We start from the raw sequence: 21,012 nt of genomic DNA on the forward strand, positions 1-21,012 counted from the left end.
TATATATATATATATATATATATATATATACATATATATATATATATATATACAGAGAGAGAGAGAAGAATTGTACCTAACACATATTATATCATATTATATATATATATACATATATATGTGTATATATATATATATATATATATTAACATATATTTGGATTACTAGGGAGAAAAGAGAAAGGAGGGAGAAAAAATTGGAATACAAGGTCTTGCAAGGGTAAATATTAAAAACTATCTATGTGTGCATTTTGAAAATAAAAAGCTTTATTTTAAAGAAGAAAGGACACAGTCTAGTGCAAGAAAATCCCAGTAGCAGCAGAGTCAAAGACAAATTTGATGGGGCAGCTAAATAGTATAGTGAATAGAGAACTGATACTGGAATCAGAAGGACCTGAATTCAAATGTGACCTCAGACACTTAACACTTACTATGTAAGCCTGGGTGAGTCACTTAACCCCAAATGCCTCTCAAAAAAAAAAAAAAAAAAAATATATATATATATATATATATATATATATATATATTTGGCTAGAGCTAAACTGAAATATGGTTGTTTTGTGGCCATAAAGAATTTTCCTTATTATACTCTTGTGAGATAGAAGACCTGTCCATACACAGCTGTTAGTGTCAGAGCCAAGAGACACATCTCCTGAATATTAATTTCAGTCTGAAAATAGTGGCTTAGACAGATGGCAAATGTGTAAGAAACAAGTATATTTGACATGAGGTGAAAGAATACCATCTTTATGGCTTGGATGTTATCAAATACTCCTCAGTGAAGACTAGGTCATTTACAAACCAAGTGGATTTCTCTTGTTCTTGGTTGGCTATTGGATGTCTTGCTCCACATTTCTTCCCAATGATCAGCAATACCTCCAGGATTGTCCCTGCAGTTCAAGGGAAATAGATCTGTCTGTTGAACACCTGTTCCTTTGAAAGCTTTAACTCATGTTCAATTCATGAGTAGCTCTTCCTTTTCCTCATGGAATAAAAATTTATTTACAAAGAAAGTAAGGATTCTAAGTTCTTTCATTTCAATGAAAAGGCACTAGACACCATCAGCAAATTATTTTTATTGTATATGACCAATTGAAAAATTTTGCTCCACTAAAAAAATATGAAATCCACTTCTCTTAACCACTTGATTTGTTAAAGGACCATGAATTCTGATCCATATTAAGGAAATATTATTCTCTCCTTCAACATGCATCCTCCATGACATGGTCAGATGTGTCTTGCTCAAAGTAAAAATGATTTCTTCTTAAATTGATTTGAACTTTTACCCTTGTAAATTGTGTGCTATTCAAATATTATTTTAATGGATAAATCATCTCATCTCCCTAAAGGAGGAAGTGACATGAAATAGCCTAAAGGTAGGAGTCTAATGTGAACAGCACTTTCTGACTATTATGAAATGGTTCTAACTCCCAAGTTTGTGGGAAATGCTTATGGGAAATCTTGAGATTCCATCCATATCTCATAACTCCTGAAAAATAAACATAATTAGTCTTTTGGCATATAAAAAATCTCTAAAACCTAAATGAAAACATGAGAAGTTATTGTATACATACATGCTGAGACACCAACTTGAGTTTTCATAGGAGAGACAAAAGGAACTTAGGACTCCCAGACACGGTACAATGCTGTAAGGATTAAGAACTTTGTTAAAGTGATGAGATGTAGCTCTGAATATACCAGATCTCATGTAGTTGGAATGATTTATGACTGTAGAACTATTTACAAAGAATTTAGTTGGAAGTGAAGAGAGATAGGCTAACATCCCAGTAAGTGCTTGTAATCCTCTGGAAGGAGGAAAGAATTATAGGCAGCTACATGGTGCAGTGGATAGAATACCAGCCTGACATCAAGAAGACTCCTCTTCCTGTGTTCAAAAATTACCTCCGACACACTTACTAACTGTATGACCCTGGACAAGTCATTTAACACTATTTGCTTCAATTTCTTTTTCTATAAAATGATATGGAGAAGATTAACACTCTAATATTTTTGCTAAGAAGACCCCCAAATTGTGTCATAAAGAGTTGGGCATGACTAAACAACAATCCCCTGGGGGAAAATATTTGCTTACTGATAAAAATAAAGTCAAATAAACTAATATTTTTATTCTTGATTATCATTTGGAAAGTAAGGGATGAACCTTAAAAAAAAAAGAACAGGAATTTGTTTCATAGCAACTTATGTATAAATTTAGGTTTTGTTTTGTAGGTGTGATGACCATGTTAGCACCCTAGATACCTTAGAATCAGCCAGAGTCAGGATAAGCAAAAGTCTTTATTCTTGGTCTTTAGAGTAGAAGTGAAGGGGAGGGATGCTTAGGATCTCCATGACCTCACCTCCTAGCCTCCTTCCCAGAGTGAGTCTGGCTAGTCTCACTCCACCTCCTAGTCCCTCCCAGAATGTTCTGTATACACCAAACGATTAGGCCAGCACAGGATAGTGGGAAGGGTCATTTTCCAAGCATATTCTTATAGAGTATTGTCCAATCAATAATTAGCCTCAGGTGCTCTATTATCCAACCTCAGTGCATTGACTCAAGAGTTTCAGCCCTTTACATCTCCTGCTTTCTTTTATTTTAGAACACAGGTGGTCACACCATCCCTGATTTCTCAGGGAGGTGAGAACCCCAAAAAGGTGATTACTCCCTACCTAACTTCTCAGAAAAGGAGGTGAAAACACCAAAAAGGAAGTGATCACCACACCCCGACTTCTCAGGAAGGGAGATGAAAAGCACCAAAGGCTGGTGGGTTTCTGGGCTGAAGGGTCTTATTAGAAACAAACCCATCAGTATGGGAGGTATTATACAAGCACATAGCAATAATGCACAGGATATTAGTGATGACTCTCCCCACAGCCAGTGCAGGCTCAATGTGGTGTAACAAACATGAATTGTACATGCAAGTAGTAATATAACAAACAATATAAATCAACATGGTGTTGTAAAAGATTTCCAGAAGTCCTAGAAGGAGGGTACGTAAACAACAGTCAGACATACTACTTCAGCAGCCAAGAGATAGTCCAAAACCAATCTATTGTCCATTGCTTCACATGTCAGGGAATCCAATGATCCCCACAAGTTTTTGAAGTCCTGCAGCAATCTTTTTATGTTTTAGAGAATTCGATGATTCCTGCAGATTTTGAAGTCCTGCAACAATTTTATCATTTCTCAGAAAACCCAATGATTCCTGAGGGTTTTGAAATCCTACAACAGTCTTATCATGTCTCAGAGAATGCAATGATTGCTGAGGATTTTGAAGTCCTACAACAATCTTTTCATATCTCAGGGATTCTAATGATCCCTGAGGATTTGAAGTCCAACAATTTTTGATGTCCATGAGTCAAATGCCATAACTGCCGGGCTCTTTCGGGGTGGGCACAGTTAGCATTGGAATCACCCGATGTTTCTTGGGTCTTCTTTGTTTCAAGGGTCTGCTCTGTCTCTGATGAACAAGGCGAATACGACTCATTGGCACCTTCCTTCTCCATCTGTAGAGATACAAGCAAACACTCTCTACCAAGCAGTTAATCTATCTGGTCCCTTCCATTCACCACTTTCTGGGGCTTTCCACATTACCTGGCAAATTATCTAAAGATAGTGTGGCTGCTCACACTGGACACTGCCCTTCTGATGGGTTATAAAACCTGTCTGCCAGAGCCAGTACATCTTTATCAAAAATTAAGAAGTTAATAGTATAAAGAGCTAGATTTAGAAGTTTTCTAGAGTTACCAATGGCTTACCTGTGGCTCCCCCTTTCTTTTGTTTTTGGAGGAGCGTCTTAATGTCTCTGTTTTTCCACTCTACTATTGCCTGTCCTTGAGAATTAAAAGGCATGGCAGTGGTGTGTAAAATCTTATATTGTGCCCAAAAGTGTGCAAAATGTTTAGAAGTATATGCATGTCCATTATCTGTTTTTATTGCTTGTGGCACACCCATAATTGCAAATGCTTTTATAAGCAATTCAGTGCCCACTCGGGCTGTCTCTTTTGCTGGCATTGCAAAAGTGATTCCTGAAAAAGTGTCTATCACAACATGGATAAAAGACAGATGACCAAAAGATTTATAATGGGTCACATCCATTTGCCAAATTTCATTAGGTCTCAAACCACGAGGGTTCTTCCCTGGAGGGAGTGTAGGAGCGTGGAAAGGAATGCAAGCTGTATAGGCTTTTACTATGCTCCTAGCTTCCTCTCTTGTTATTCCAAATTGTAAACATAAAGCTCGAGCAGCCTGATGATATTTAAAATGAGATTCTTGGGCTTCTTGAAATAAAGGAGTATTGGCCAACATGGTTAGAAGGCTATCTGCCTTTGAATTACCATCAAAAATAGGACCTGGAAGTCCACTGTGAGAGTGGATATGCAAGATATAAAACTTACCTGCATGCTTTTTCACTTGCCCTTCAAGTTCTGTTAAGTTCTTACTAAGTGCTAATGAGATAATGAGATAATAGGTTCTTACTAAGTGCTAAGTCGGTACTTAACAATTTTCTAGTTCTGGCCTTTACTGGGAGTTTTACTTGTGAATTTCTGGGGAAGAGCTTGCATGCTTAGGAGGAGCAAGTTCATTGGTTGAAGTAATTTTTCCCAGAAGCCCTTGCATTATCCCACGCCCATTCTCTGGGAGGATAAAAGAAGGAAGTCACTACTCTGGACCAGAGTTAACAGTAACTGTCTGGAGACAACGGCTCTCTACAGGAAGAAGAATCTGTCCGAGAGATTTGAGTTGACACAGCAGATCACCTCCCAGAGAGCGATCGGCAGCTTCTGGAGACAACAGCATGTTACAAAGTTTCTTTGGGCTGTGGCAATTCTTTGTACCACACCCACTGAATAGGCCAAATCAGATGTTTTATTTATATTTCCTGGATAATAAGTAAGAGCTAGAATGATTGCATATAATTCAGTGGACTGAAAAGGAGTTCTGACTACTCTCTTTATAGTTAAGTCACAAGAGTATACAGCACAAATATTATATTTGGATGCATCTGTAAAGATAGTTGGTGCTTTAAGAGGAACTCTAGAAACCTTTTCTTCAAGAATCCATCGCCAATTATGTAATATTCTGGTATCTTTAATGGAGACCTGTGTGTAAAATTCGGAGCCATGGCTAATAAAATTTGCCACTCTGGGATGGTTTCACAGCATACTTTAATTTGTTCATTAGTATAAAAGGTGTATATCTTGTCAGGTCTTATCCCAGATAATTGTATTGCTCACTTAATGGCCTCTAATAAAATTCTAGCCACAAGTACTGGGTAAGGAGTACTGATTGTGCTGGGAGGTTCACCCACTCTATCACACTGTCTCATTGATGAAGGACTGCTGTAGGTACCTCTTGGTACTTTTATCGCTACCTAAGGGCCACTGTTCTATCCACACTGGTGTATCAATTTTCCATTGGATAGGAACAAGTGAAAGTATTGACAGGCCTTCAACAGCAGCCCTGCCTAAAAAACAGAAGTACTCCTTTTTAATCCTAATTGTTGTAAAATGTCTCTTCCCTACAGATTGATGGGGATTTTTCAACTATAAAAGGAATTAAAAACTCCTTTTCACCTTCAAATATCCATCTCAAAGGGGTAGCACTAACTTCAGCTGCTATTGATCCTCCTATGCCAGACATGTAGGTGTCTGCCTTAATTTTTGGCCAGTGACTAGGCCAGTTGGCACCTCTAATGACTGTACAATTTGCATCAGTGTCTGCCAATCCTTCTAATGGTATCCCATTTATATAGATAGTGAGCATAGGTAGGTCAGCTGTCACAGCTACTGTCCAGGATATTCCTGGATTTTGTTGCTTAGAGTCAGAATCTGGGCAACTGTCACCAGATTGCTTATTAGGAGTTTGTATCAATAAACCTGATGCTACTATTTCTCCTGGTTGATAAGTCACACATTGTCTACCTGTATTAGTGACTGGGATATCATCTACACATTCCATAGTTTCCCACATCAGTGTATGGACGGATACTATTTTGTAAGTACACGGAGGAGGTGAAATGGTCAAGTCTAATGTGCCTGGAGGCAAGGGATCCATAGGTTGGAGAGGAACAGATTTCACCTCTCCAGGGGGTATCTCAATTGTCCCAGCTGCATATAACTCTATTCTCCCCAAATTGTAAATCCCTTTCTCCAATCAGGTTGCTTCCTGGCTGATTGATTGTGTAACCCCTTTCTCCCATCAGATGGCTTTCTGGCTGATTGGTCATGTCTGGGTACTGAACTTCTAGGCACTCTCTGGGTGTAGCATCGGCTGCCATCATGCCCCAGGTATTTTTTGTCTTGGGCCCTGAGCTGGGCCCTTCATCCCATTTCCCTGAATCAGTTTACATTCTGATGCCCAATGGAAGCCTCTGTTGCATTTTGGACATGGAGTATTGGATCTTGTTCTCCCACTCTGTTTTCTCACTCTATCTCTATGCCAACATTGAGCTTTCAAATGCCTTACTTTATCACATTGAAAGCATTGACGAGTCTCTCTAGAAGTCCCTTGCCAAAAGGGACTCTTGTCTTCGCATGTTGGGATCCTGGGAAGTCTGCATCATAGCCTGGCTATAAAAGGTATTTGTGCCTACTGTGGCACAGCATCTTATGATCTCCTCTAAATGAGCATTCTTGCGTAGTCCTAGTGTAATACTTCTACAAACCTCATTAGCATTTTCTTTAGCAAGTTGCCTTATCATAATGTCTTTTACTGCATTTTCACCATTAGTTCATATGACAGCTGTCTGCAAACATCCCACCAAATCAGCAAAGGGTTCATTTGGCCCTTGTGCAATTTTTGTGAAGGCTTCACCGTTGTTGTTTTTATTGGGGAGAAAAGCCCATGCTTTGATAACAGCAGCAGCAATTTGCTCATATGCTTCTATGAGGTAATTAATCTGTACTGAAATGTCTGCATAACATCTGTTAGTTGGTCATAGGTGATTGGAGGATTAACTCTACTATGACTATTTTATTGGCCTTGTATCCTACAGAGGTCACTATATTCAGAAAGTCACAACAAGTTTTGACCAGGTTCTAAGCATGTCCTTGCTATAGATTTCAAGTCTCTAAGAGTTGACTTCATAAGTCAAATTCTGTAATAACATCTTAACATAATCTGATGTAGCCCCATAAAAAGTGCAATCCTTTTTCAGGTCTTTGAGGACTTCTATATCAAAAAGAGTGTATCTTTTATTTTCTTGACCTGAAGAGTTAAACTGTTGTATCCCAATATACATTGCTACTTTCAAAACAGCTAAATTCTGGCCTTCTTCTGTGACTTTAAGTACTGCCTTTTGCAATCTAGTCATAGGAGAGTGTGATTGCTGGGGGGGGGAAGGTGCTAGTGATATCACTGCCCCTCCTACTACTCCTCCTCCCTCCATCCAAGGTGAAATTGATGAGGGCATGTCAAAAACCAGTTCTGGTGGGGTTGAAGCTGCCTGGTCAGAGTGAGAATCACCACGCCCTTCATCACGCCCTTCATCCTCACTTAACTTCACATGCCCTCTAGTGATATTGCTATTAATCTGTTCATTGTCTTCCTCTTTTTCCTCACACTTCCTCATCTGGCTGTTTTGAAATTTTTTCTTTTTTCTATAATTTGCAGGATTCTTTAAGGCCAATTGTATTATGTTGTGTATATAGAATATTTCCTTGGAAATTGAACCAGGACCTTTATCACTGTAGTATTCACATAGTCGTTCTCCTACTAGCTTCCAATTATCTAGCCCTCTTTCTTCTTCCTTTAAGAACCAAGAGGACTTGCATTCTAATGTACCCAAGAGTCTATCGATCTGCAACCAAGTTATAATTAAACCTTGTCTGTTGATCATCTTAAGCATGCTTTCTATAGCACCCCCTTGGGGTGGGGTGGGGCTGGGGCTGGGGGAGAATCTTTTCCTAATATCTGCCCCATTTCAGCTAGAAAAGGTTACTAGTTTAGCCCTTAACAAAGTAAGTTTCCTGTTTGTCTATTAAAATACTCACCCTATTTCCTGGTCCCTGAGGGCTTCTTCTGTGAAATTAAGGTCATTGGCCCCTCATTGGGCACCAAATGTGATGACCTTGTTAGCATCCTGCATACCTTAGAATCAGCCAGAGTCAGGATAAGTCTTTATTCTTGGTCTTTAACAGTAGAAGTGAAGGGGTTGGATGCTTAGGATCTCCATGACCTCATCTCCTAGTCTCCTGCCCAGAGTGAGTCAGGGTAGTCTCACTCCACCTCCTAGTCCCTCCCAGCACAAGATAATGGGAAGGGCCATTTTCCAAGCATATTCTTATAGAGTATTGTCCAATTGGTAACTAGCCTCAAGTGCTTGATTGTCCAACCTCAGTGCATTGATTCAAGAGTTTCAGCCCTTTACAATAAGGATGTCATATGTTAAAGTTGATGAGGGTTCAGTTAGCCTTTGCTTCACAGCAAAATGTGAATTACACACAATATATAAACTGTTTAGATAATGTAGCTGTGGAACTCTAATCTCATTCATAATAACATAAAACTATTGGAAAAAGTTAAGCCTTTCACCTACCAATAAAGAGAGGATTTATAAGAGGAGCAAGAGAGTGGGAAAAAAATGAAGAGAAAAGTCATGAAAAGAAAGAAAGAGGGAAAAAAGGTGAAAAAAAATTTTCAGAACTTTCATAGGACATCATCAGAAAATTTAAAGTATTTTTAAAAGTAAGGAGGAGCAGTGAGGAGGTGCCATGACTAGAACACTGATCCTAGAGTCAAGAAAACCTGAGTTCAAATGTTACTTCAGACACTTAATTAGCTTTGTGACCCTAAGTAAGTAATTTAACCCTGTTTTCCTCTCAGTTCTCTAATCTGTAAAATGAGCAGAAGAAAATGGCAAACCATTCCAATATCTCTGCCAAGAAAATTTCAAATGGGGTCAAAAAGAATCAGATGTAAGTGAAACAAATGAACAAAAATATTATTTGAGGTAATCACTAGGCACTTGTCTGCCATGTGATGCTAGGCAAGTCACTTAATCCCAATTGTCTCAAAAAAACAAAACAAAAAAGGTAAACAGAGATGAAATTGCCTTATGGTTACTATCCAGCTGAATATATCTTCCTTGAATTACAATGAAAACTAAATCAGTAATTAGAGTGGAGCAAGTAGTACCTATAGCTCTTACCCTTCAGCAAGTAGAAATAACTTGATTTTGTACCTAGTCAGAAAAAAAAAATTAAACTAGAAACCTATTAGATAACATTCTTCTTTCTCTGGCCTTATCCACAGACAGTTCTTCCCAGATCAGGTTTGCTTCACCTTGCTTCCACTTTTAATAGTGACTGTCTCAGCAGCAATTTTGAAATGACCTTAGGTCTCTCTGAGGTCACTTCCCCACCTGTCAATACCACCTGCTCAAGTGACTTTTCCTTATGAAGTTCATTTGAAACCACTTCATTAAAAAATTTTTTTATTTTAAATTTTAAGTTCCAAATTGGATTCTTCCTTCCCTTCCTTTCCCTCTTCTTGAGATGGTAAACAATCAGATGCACAAATCTGTAGGACATTTCCATATTTTTGTACAAAAAACTAGAATAAAAGGAAAAAAATGAAAGAAAGTGAAAACCGCATGTTTCAGTCTGTATTCAAACAACATCAATTCTTTTTCTTCATCATTAGTCCTTTGGGATTGTCTTAGATCATTGTATTGCTGAGAAAAACAGTGTTGCTATTACTGTGTATAACATACTCCTAATTATGTCACTTCACTTTGTATCAGTTCATGTAAGTCCAGGTTTTTCTGAAATCAATCTGCTTGTCATTTCTTATTACACAATAATATTCCATTACAAACATATACCAAAAGTTATTTAACCATTCCATAATTGATGTTCATCCCTTCAATTTCCAATTTCCTTGACCATCACAAAAAAGCTTCTATAAATATTTTGTACAAATAGGTTCTTCCCCCTCCCCTTTTTGGATGTCTTTGGAATATAGATATAACAGTGGTGTTGTTGGCTCAAAGAGTATAAACAGTTTTATAGTTCTTTGGGCATAGTTCCAAATTGCTCTCCAGAATGCTTAGAATAGTTCACAACTCCACAAACAATGCATTAGTGTCCCAGTTTTCCCCACATTCCTTCCAACATCCAACATTTTCTTTTCTTGTCATCTTAGCCAATCTGACAAGTGAGAAGTGGTACCTCAAAGTTGTGAAACCACTTTTGTATGTGTGGTATTTGCCTTAGGAACCAGATTTGCTAATTGCTTGCTCTGATGAATACCACCTAGAATTTTTTTCTCTGTATATAAATAGACATAATACATTGTTTATATATTTTGTTCATTACAGTAAAACATACACATATCGTGGTGATGAATGCCCTTAAGATATTCTTTTATGCTAATTTCTTTAGAACCAAGATATAGGACATTTTAAAATTGTGCCTTTTTTTCTGTTTTCTTGATGATTTGCAAGGGGAAGTATCAAAGTTTCTTTGTTGTGTTGGACTTTACAATGTTAAGACGTGCCTCTAGTAGTTTTCTTTGCAATTTTGTCAAAGAAGTTCACACACACATACAAACACAAAAAGTTATTAAAATCAACTTCACAAGGGAAGAATCTGACTTAAGGCATCAACCAAGACAATTCTGCGAAAAGTTGCACATTGAAACTTTCTTTCCTAAGAATTTTTAGAAATATTTACACCTTGAACATATTTTTCCAGGAATTTGAGGTCTATGTTTACTTTTCAATTCTATCTGTGAGAGGCAACCAAATGTGATAGAACAAAGTTGCCACTTTAAATTCAAAGTTTGTGTATTGTATCAAAGTTTAGTCATAGAAAAGTATCCATAATCTTATCTGTTAGCTGAATAGAAAGTTTCATGGCATTAAACTTAAAATTATAGATGTATCTTAGAAGCATGTCATTTAGACACATTTAGTATTTACAAAAAATATACTACATAATGAACATTTTTTTGAGTAAGCAAAATACTAAGAAATTTCAGCACAATTACTGAAGTAATAAAATCTTTGAAAACTTACTGTGGGAAAACACAGATGAATGTTACAAATTTACAAAGATCAAGTGTGGTTCCAAAAAAAGATATATGAAGACACCTTCCCCCAAACTTCCTTACAGAAGGGAGGATTCATGGGATTGGAACATTGGGTATATTAGCAGAATTTTTTCTATATATTTATCATTGGTTATTTTGTGTACTGATTTTTTTCTTCTTTCTCTTTTATAAAACGCTGTTATAAAGGTTGGCTCTCTGAGATGAGGAATAGAGAGTGGGATATGGGATATTTGGCAATGTAAAAATAAAATATATCAATTAAATTATTTTAAATGATAAAAAATATAGTGGCTCTTAAGTATGAAATTATGTGTTGTATATTACATTTGCTTAATCTTTTACATTCCATTCCATCATCCAGTTATGCTCTCAGTCCATCTTGCCATTTTTTGCAACTGCTTGCCTTTCTCTCCCCACCTGAATCATGATTCTCCTCTTGAGACCTGGACCTGTGTGTCAGAGCTTCCAGAATCCATGCTCTTAGACCCTGGGGAGAATAATCTATTCATCTTTGGAGCTCCATTTTAGCATCTAGCCCTTTTGATCAATGACTTTGTACATATAAATTAATTTAATATTATTAGTTGATCCTAGATCCAGGAACATGCTTTATCTTAGCATTCCATCAAATAATTAGTCATCCACCAGGGCATCTTGCTATCTGCCTGTTAGTCTACCCACTCCTCCCACCCTTTTTTTCCAGGCCCTGCTGCATAGTCTAAACAATAGTACCATTATTTCTGAGAGAAAGTATGTCATATATATCAACTCATCATCCTTGTGACTTCTTAAGTGAAAATTTCTTTCATTGACCAATACTCCCCTATATGCTATATTATCCTACTAGACAATTATTTCATGGAATTGTTTCTCTTTTTGTATAAGCTCCAGAACTTAGTTAATGCTTGACACATAATAAGCATTTAATAAATGCTTTTCTAGTCATTCATTTATTATTAATATTTGGTTATTCAATGTGCTATTGTGATTATATTATGCTTAGTGATCATTCTCAAACCAGCATCTCGGATGATTAGGATGAAGGGAACCTCCCTATCTTACCTGCCCTAACCACTTCTCTACCTGTAAACCATCACAAAACACATATGGGAAGATCAGATGGTGGGGAAATACTCTATATATAACCAAAGGTCATTTGCTGTCTCTTCACCTCCTCCCTATGCTTAAAACCCTTCTAGACTGGATGAGATGAGAGTCAGCATATCTATTTCTTCTAAGATAAGGAAGATCACCAAGATAATGTCCCAAGCATTTTTTGGAAGAAGGAGGAAGAGGAGGAGAAAGAGGAGAAAAAGGAAAAGGAGGATGATAAGGAGGAAGAGGAGATGAGGTAACAGAAGGAGGGAGAGAAAGAAGAGGAGGGGGAAAAAGAGCAGGAGAAAGAAAAGGAAGAAGAAAGAGGGAAGAAGGAGGAGGAGGAGGAGAAAGAGGAGGAAAGAAGGAAGAACAATGATAACAACAACAAACAACAACAATCCTATCCCCAAAAGATCAGGGGCTGATGGCACCAATTCTCTTTGTAGAATGTCAGGACTCAAAGTGAGCAATAAAGAATGCCACCACAAAAAGATGGGTGCTAAAAAAGAAAGGTTAGATTTCTCATCCTCAGTCTAATGCCTTTTGCCCTACATATTGCAAGAACCATATCCTTATCCCCCAATATCTTTTGTACCTTGACAGGAATCAATTGATTCAGAATCAGCTGTCTCATCATATTCAGACTATCAATTGTTTATGAGGAAAATTAAAGTAAATATAATAGGATATAAAAAGATATAGATAAGAAGATACTGCATGTATTTCCAATAGTGCCATACAAACCTTTAAATAATCTATCAACTTTGGGAGAATGGGAAATGGATAAAAATTGTTATTTCTGAAAAAGTTTAATTTAATGTAATTAATAACATTGTTATTTCTGGAAAAGTTTAATTAATAACTAAGAGTAGTTTAAAAAGACCCAAGAAACTGCTTTAGCTAACAAAATTTTATCTCCACACCAAGGGGTGAGACATATTATTTAAGTCCAGGTTTAAAGTAGCATAACAATTGCACAGCATTATAGAGGTGGAAGAGGAAAGGTTGAGAATAATATTTTCTGACAAGATGTTGAAAAGCAATTGAAGAGAAAAAAGAACTTGTTTGGCATGAAATCTGGCTAAACCCCCATTGTTCCAATAGCATTTGTGGATGAAACTGGAAAGACAACAGGCATCAAATGAAATAAAACTTCCATCATTATTATAATGATCTGTTCTCATCTGTAGCAATAATAGAACCATTCCATTTGACCTCTTCCATTTCTGTATCTGATGTATTATGGGAAGAAAGTGGTAATGATGACTAATAAGATGAAGTTGTAAAGAGTGACAGGGTTTAGCCAAGTTCTTAAAGATACAATCTGTGTTAGAGGTGACATAATTTTAAAGGCACTAAGGCATCATTTTTAAAGATATTTCATAGTAGAAAAACACACACAAAAGAATGGAAAATGTCACAAATGATGGAGCTGTTTAAAATCTAATGAGAAAATACCGCAACTATGGTCTTATAATTGCTAATTGTTCGTTTTAATTTTTTTTAAGTGTTCTATGCCCTGCATCAAGAATATGATGGAAATATGAGAAGAGATTAGCAAAGTTTTAGAAGATAATTTTCTTCAGAAGATTACATCATTTCTATCACTCAAGTAGCAGATATTTATAGTATGTTAAGCTCTATTGTGTTCATTTATTAAAGTTTAAAAAAGCATTTGTTCTAATAAGGCAAAAAATAGCTTTGCAGACTTTCCTTGGACTAGATGTGTGTGTGTGTGTGTGTGTGTGTGTGTGTGTGTGTGTGTGTGTGTGAGAGAGAGAGAGAGAGAGAGAGAGAGAGAGATCCCTGAAAGATTCCACTACAAAAATAATTTTAACTGCCTACTGAGTATTGATAGCAAGTTGGTTGTAATTGTAAGTAATTAAGTTGACATCAAATAAACAAATGTATGTATGTCTATATCTAGTTAAATAATGATACCTTTATACATATATATATATGTGCATGTGAATATATGTACATATATATATGTATACATATATGTACAATATATATATACATGTATGTGATATTATTTTTCAGTTTTAAAAAGACCATGATATCCATCAGGGAAATGATGCCATATGCAAGTGAATTGGATTTAAGTGTGGGAGGACTGTATAAAATCAACAGCCTTATTTTCTCCTCCAGACTCTTCTGTGTCCAGTGGCAAGATACAGATCGAGATGAGTAGAGACAGGGTCGAGATGACCCTGAATGCAGTGGAAGACTTTGATCTTTTAAAGTTAAAGTCTTTAACAGGTCTCAGTTTCACTGAAGCAAGACCCAATCAATTATAAAGTCTAAGTAAAAAATGAGGGAGAGAATGGCCTCTTTTACCCAGCATAAATATGTGTATGTGTTCACAAGTATCATTAATTACAATCTAAAGAAATATATCCAATTGATAGAAAAATTTTCCAAATATTTCTTTGCAAATTACATCAAACTATTTGCATTCAACTCATAACAACTCATGAAATGATGATTTGTTCAAATAAATCTACAATAATATGAATAAATTTGAGTATGATTATCCACAGTAGAAAAGCAAAGTGAATTTGAAAAATTATGATGTCATGCAGCTAGATTGTAATGTGATGTTTTCTCCAGAAGCTGCCGATCTCTCTGAGAGGAGATCTGCAGTATCAACTCAGATCTCTCGGACAGATTCTTCTTCCTGTAGAGAACCATTGTCTCCAGACAGTTGCTGTTAACTCTCATCCAGAGAAGTGATTTCCCTTCCTGCAGAGAGCTGCCTCAAGTCTGGTCTAGAGCAGAGACTCCCTTTTTCCTCCGGAGCTGCCCTCTTTATCCTCCCAGAGAATGGAGGTGGCATAATGCAAGGGCTTCTGGGAAGAATTACTTCAACCAATGAACTTGCTCCTCCTAAGCATGCAAGCTCTTCCCCAGGAAAGGCCGGAATTAGAGAATTGTCAAGTACCAACTTAGCACTTAGTAAGAACCTAATATCTCATTATCTCATTAGCACTTAATAAGAACCTAACATCTCCCCCTTTCTTTTGATTTAGAACATAGGGTGGTCATGACTTTGAAACATAAATCCATCAATATGGGAGGTATTACACATAATTACATAGATTACATAAACACATAGTAACATAGTAACATAATACATGCTAGAAGTATGTAATAAATAACATGATCAAATAATCATAAATTGAGAATTTATAAATGTCTATAAGTCCATTGTCCATTAGTCTCATCTTGTGTTAGGAAATCCAATGATTCCTGCTGGTTTTTAAAGTTCTTTAACAGTCTTCTTATTAGCCATGCTCTTTCAGTGTCAGATGTTTTTAGATTTTCTCCTTTGTTTTGAGGTCTTTCTCTTTTTCTGTCTCTCTCCAATGGACAAGGCGAATACGACTCATTGGCACCCATCTGATTCCTTCTCCATCTGAAGAAATACAAGCAAACCCTCTCTACCAAGCAGTTAATCTATCTGGTCCCTTTCATTCACCACTTTCTGGGTCTCTCCACATCACCTGGTGATTATCTAAGGACAGTGGAGCTGCTCGCACTGGACACTGCCCTTCTGGTGGGTTATAAAACCTGTCTGCCGGAGCCAGTGCATCTTTGTCAAAAATTAGAAAATTAATTGTTTAGAGAACTAAATTTAGAAGTTCCCTAGGGCTACCTGTGGCTCCCCCTTTCTTTTGTTTTTGGAGGAGTGTCTTAATGTCTCTGTTTCTTCTCTCTACTATTGCCTGACCTTGCAGATTAAAAGGTATTCCAGTAATGTGTAATATTTTATACTGCCCACAGAAGTGTGCAAAATGTTTAGAACTATATGCAGGTCCATTATCTGTTTTTATTTCTTGTGGCACACCCATAATTGCAAATGCTTGGATAAGGAATTCAGTGACCACTCAGGCTGTATGTTTTGCTGTTGGCACTGCAAAAGTGAATCCTGAAAAGGTATCTACTACCACGTGGATGAAAGACAGACGACCAAAAGATTTATAGTGGGTCACATCCATTTGCCATATTTTATTGGGTCTCAAACCATGAGGATTCTTCCCTGGAGGGAATGTAGGAGCATGGAAAGGAAGACAAGCTGTACAGCTTTTTACTATGCTCCTAGCTTCCTCTCTTGTTATTCCAAATTGTAAACATAAAGCTCAAGCAGCCTGGTGATATTTAGACTGAGATTCTTATGCTTCCTGAAATAAAGGACTACTGGCTAACATGGTTAGAAGGCTATCTGCCTTTGAATTTCCATCAAAAATAGGACCTGGAAGTCCACTATATGAGTGGACATGCAAGATATAAATCTTGCCTGGATGTTTTCTCACTTGCTCTTGAAATTCCTTAAAAAGCTGATAAATATTAGAGGCTGCAAATTTTATTTGGGCTGTGGCAATTCTTTGTACTATACCTACTGAACAGGCCGAATCAGTAATTATATTTACGTCTCCTGGGTAATAAATAAGAGCTAGCATGATAGCAAATAATTCATTCTGTTGAGTGGACTGAAAAGGAGTCCTGACTACTCTCTTTATGGTTAAATCATGAGAGTATACAGCACAAATATTTTCTTTGGAGGCATCTGTAAAGATTGTTGGTCCTTTAAGAGGAACCTTAGAAATCTTTTCTTCAAAAACCCATCGCCAATTACATATTAGCCAGGTTATCTTTAATGGAGATCCATGTACAAAATTTGGAGCAAGAATGGAGCAAGAGGAAGATATCAAACTAGATGGAATTTGGGAAACTGTACAGTAATTTCAGTGTTCCTAAACTGCCGACCACTGTAAAAATCCATTTATTTCATATCAATATTCTCCTGATAATTTTATATGGCTATAAAAGAAATTACAATTACATATAGCTCCAATGGGCAATGGAAATATACATAGTGATACCTTACATATAGTAGGTGCCTAAATAAATGCTGTTTGAATTCAATTGATTGAATTGGTGAGTGTAAGCAGACTATAATGCAAAAAATATATACATATATATCTTTGAAATTAGAAATGAGAGGCTGATTGGGTAGTAAGAATAATAGCCAATAGACAGATAATTGGACTGGACATTGAGATAGTAAAAGAATGAGAAGAAAGTCTCTAGAATATTATATGGATCTTCTTTGGAGGATTTGTGGAAAAATATGAGGGAAAACTGGACAGGATAAGAAACTATAGAAGGATTATGATTTGTATCAGTGAAGAAAGGACCTCTGCCAATGGCATTATGGATCTACAAGCAAGCAATTCTTAATAAAATTCTTAAGTCAACAGAATATAAGCTCTCTAAAGTCAGAGACCATTTTATTTCTATCTTTTTGACCCCAGAGGAGAGTTCTTGGCACAGAATTTATACATAATTCATGCTTGTGGAATTAAATTGTGAAGGGTATGTTATTCTAGCATATAGATAAGACAGAAACTCTGAGAGAGCAAAAGATTTGATATAAACTACAAAATGTGGATATTCCACAAATATTTGTGAACTTGAATCTCTTTTTTTAAATTATAGATTAAATCAAGAACAGAAAGGAGCAGCTTTTCTGAACACCTAGAATTCACCCTCATTGCTCTCTTTATCCAGGGGCATGTTGACCAGCTGATCATTTTAGTGATATAGAACTATCCATTTCTTCAAACGTATATATGTGACTGCTAGTTATTATGAAACAAAGACCAATATTTACTTTAAGGCACAATTAACTTTGATGTTGGTTAAAAGCAGAATAATCATGTAGAGCTATTTAGCTATAAATCTATAATCAGAGAAAATGTGAAACTGTTCTTTGAACCTAAAAAAGCTAATTGTTTAGAGGACTTGGTGAAATTGTATTCAATGACAGTCATTTAGACAAAAAGAAGCTTTTCATTCAGACACAGACTCTCACTGATTAACAGCCACATGACAGCCAAATGGGTTAGCTTTTAAAAAGCATGAGTAATAGCAATGGCGTGTGTTAGAGGTGGGCTAGAGGACTGGATAAAAAGTCTGGAGTTTCTTCATAGCTCTGCAACCTAATTACTTAAACTCTCCAAAGTTTCAATTTCCTCTGCTATAAAAATAGGGATAATGATACTCTTTTCAGAGGTTTTGAATTCAAAAAGAAAAATTAAACCAAGAACTGTTTAGTCTTGAATTAAAGCAAGAGAATGAACTAGATAGAACCTCACACAGTTACCTTCCAATATATAATTTTCTGATGATGATGGATTTTTTAATAGAGGAGAAAGGAAAAAAAATTGACTCTTCTTCAAATTCAGGAAAATCCACCCTCCCCAAAACTACATCTTCATTAATACTTGGAAAAGTTAACTTCAGGTTTATAGTTCACTAAAGAACAGGAACAAATTGTCTCCCCACCCACACCCCAAAGACTCAGGGGGAGAACTAAGATAGGATGTTGTATACATCTATAAAATATGACCACTATATTATATATTTTTGTTCAATTTATTTTTTACTATTTCAAAGAATGGTACAATCTGGGGATAGAAAAAGAGAAAGAAAGAAAGAGAGAGCCAGAGCCAGAGAGACAGAGATCTTGAAATATATATATATATATATACTCTGAAAAAATATAAGTATTAATCATTAATTCTATTTTCCCACCCTGGGCCCAAAAGAATAGCCTGCTGGAAAAATATAACAGTTTTCATTTATTGCTTCTCAAGTAGTTTTTTCCTGTGCAATTATGCACATGGGCTAGCAATGCAATGCTACTTTAAAGACAGATAAGCTGAAAGGGTAAACTCATTCTTAAAAAAAATAGATAAGTTTCAAGAAGATAGACATATTCCCCTAGAGAAGACTAGCAAAAGGGATGATGAAGACAAAAGAATTACTAATTCCACTCTCATGAGTCAATGTAGTTTCAGCAATGTAATCCTGTTCTGCCCCTCTTAAATACTGTTTAGTAACAGTTACAATCCTTGTTTAGGACATTTACTCCTCAGAACTTCCAGTTTCCCCAGTCCTTCGCATGGTTCTGGCTCCCACTCCCTAGCTGAGAATCCCCTTCCTTCCTTATTCATGCCCTCTCTTTATTTTGGGGGGAAGCTCCATGTGCATTCTTTTCATAGACACTAACTCCTCTGTCAAAGCATATTTTGCATTACCAAAACAGCACTACACACATAGCCTTTTAAATTCCATATATCCCAAATTAAGTTTATTATTTCCCCTCCACAAAACCTGCCTCTCCCATTAATTTCCACTATCCTCTCAGGCTCTCAACCTCAAAATCTCCTTTGAGTTTTTCCTTCCCCTCTCCCTCACATCTCATTATTTGCTGAGGACTATCAATTCTGTTTTCACAATATCTCACATATGTTTCCCTCCTTTACAGTCCCATTACAACAATCTTAGTTCAGGCTTGTATAATTTCTTGGAATGGGAAAGCATTTATAAGCACTTACTATGTGTCAAGAACATTGTGCTATGTGATAAGGATGCAAATAGCAAAGATAACTCTAGTTCTTACTTATTTACTGAGCACCTATTACATATATGAATTCCCTATGCTCAATCTGTTCTCTTTAGAACTATCTTCCAAGTTAAGAATGGTTTCTTGCTCCTTAATCTGCCTATGAAATCACTCTATTCTTTTTTTATATATATAATTTTTGACAGTATATATGCATGAGTAATTTTTTTATAATATTATCCCTTGTATTCATTTTTCCAAATTATCCCCTCCCTCCCTCTGCTCCCTCCCCTAGATGACAGGCAATCTCATACATTTTACATGTGTTACAGTATAATTTAGATACAATATATGTGTGTAAATCCCATTTTCTTGTTGCACATTAAGTATTAGATTCCGAAGGTGTAAGTAACCTGGGTAGATAGACAGTAGTGCTAACAATTTACATTCACTTCCCAATGTTCCTTCTCTGGGTGTAGTTGTTTCTGTCCATCATTGATCAACTGGAAGAAAATCACTCTATTCTTTCAGAACCTAATGCTAGTGTAACACTGATGACATCATGGTCTTTCCTGCCAGGAAAACCAGGTTTTCACTCCTGCCCAGCCACAACCCTCCCCCCCAACCTTGTTCCACCTCAGTCTCTAGGGAGATAAAGGGAATTAAGTTCACAGGTTAGCTCAGTTCCTGTGGGGAACAATCACCATTTCAAGTCCAAAACAATGCTCTGTCTTGAGTACCAAGTACAACAGCTTTTCAGGGCTTCTATGCTGGACTAGCCAGTTGTAGCATCTTTCTAGGAATACCGACTCCAAGAGAGTCAAGGCTCCAACTTCTAAGCCTAATGGATATCACTGTTGACACCTGAAATTGGAAAGGACAAATAAAACAAAACAGAAACAAAAATCACAAATCCATTTTTCAGAGGTAGGGTAAGAAGAACAGCGGAAAGAAGTCCTTCCTTTTCCCTGGTTTAGTTCATGATATCCATGGTGTGGGTAAATGTGCAACAGGAAGGAAAATACAGAAATGAATGAGCAGAAGTGAGAAACAGAAAAAAAAAAAAAAAAAGAGTTACTGCTTAAACTCATTAGTTTTAAAGATTCAAGGAGCCAATCAAAGGAAGCTACCCACACCCATGGTAGAGAATGCAGAAGCCTCCATGTTAGGCCAACTGGGCAATGCTCCAAAAAGCCTGGCTTGCATAAAAATTAATTGATAGCTTTCTTTCCCCCACAGCTAAAATTGATCTCCCTTTCCTCATATTTCTTACATTTGGTCAACCTTTCATCACATTCTATGTCATATCATTCATTTTAGTATATCTCACCCAACTATTAGTGAACTCCTTTTAAAAACAAAAGGAACTGTTTCTTATTTAATCTTTATATTTCCAGTTTAGAACATTACATACTCCAATATTCAAATATATCTGTGATTTTCTC

General features: G+C 36.5%; 1 long non-coding RNA gene across 12 annotated transcripts in view; it reads right to left on the reverse strand.

Annotated features, from left to right (window-relative positions):
• Window positions 1-2,305: 2,305 nt before the first annotated feature.
• LOC141556315 (uncharacterized) overlaps window positions 2,306-21,012 on the reverse strand; it is a 75,572-nt gene continuing 56,865 nt past the window's right edge. For 11 of the 12 annotated variants that reach the window (XR_012486499.1, XR_012486491.1, XR_012486501.1 and 8 more), the window contains one exon: window positions 19,854-20,431. This is a non-coding gene — a long non-coding RNA (uncharacterized LOC141556315). Of the gene's footprint in view, window positions 3,507-19,853; window positions 20,432-21,012 lie in introns of those variants that run through there. The other variant, XR_012486492.1, reaches the window with a different exon arrangement.

Source organism: Sminthopsis crassicaudata, chromosome 2 (assembly GCF_048593235.1).
Source record: "Sminthopsis crassicaudata isolate SCR6 chromosome 2, ASM4859323v1, whole genome shotgun sequence".
Lineage (NCBI taxonomy): Eukaryota > Metazoa > Chordata > Mammalia > Dasyuromorphia > Dasyuridae > Sminthopsis > Sminthopsis crassicaudata.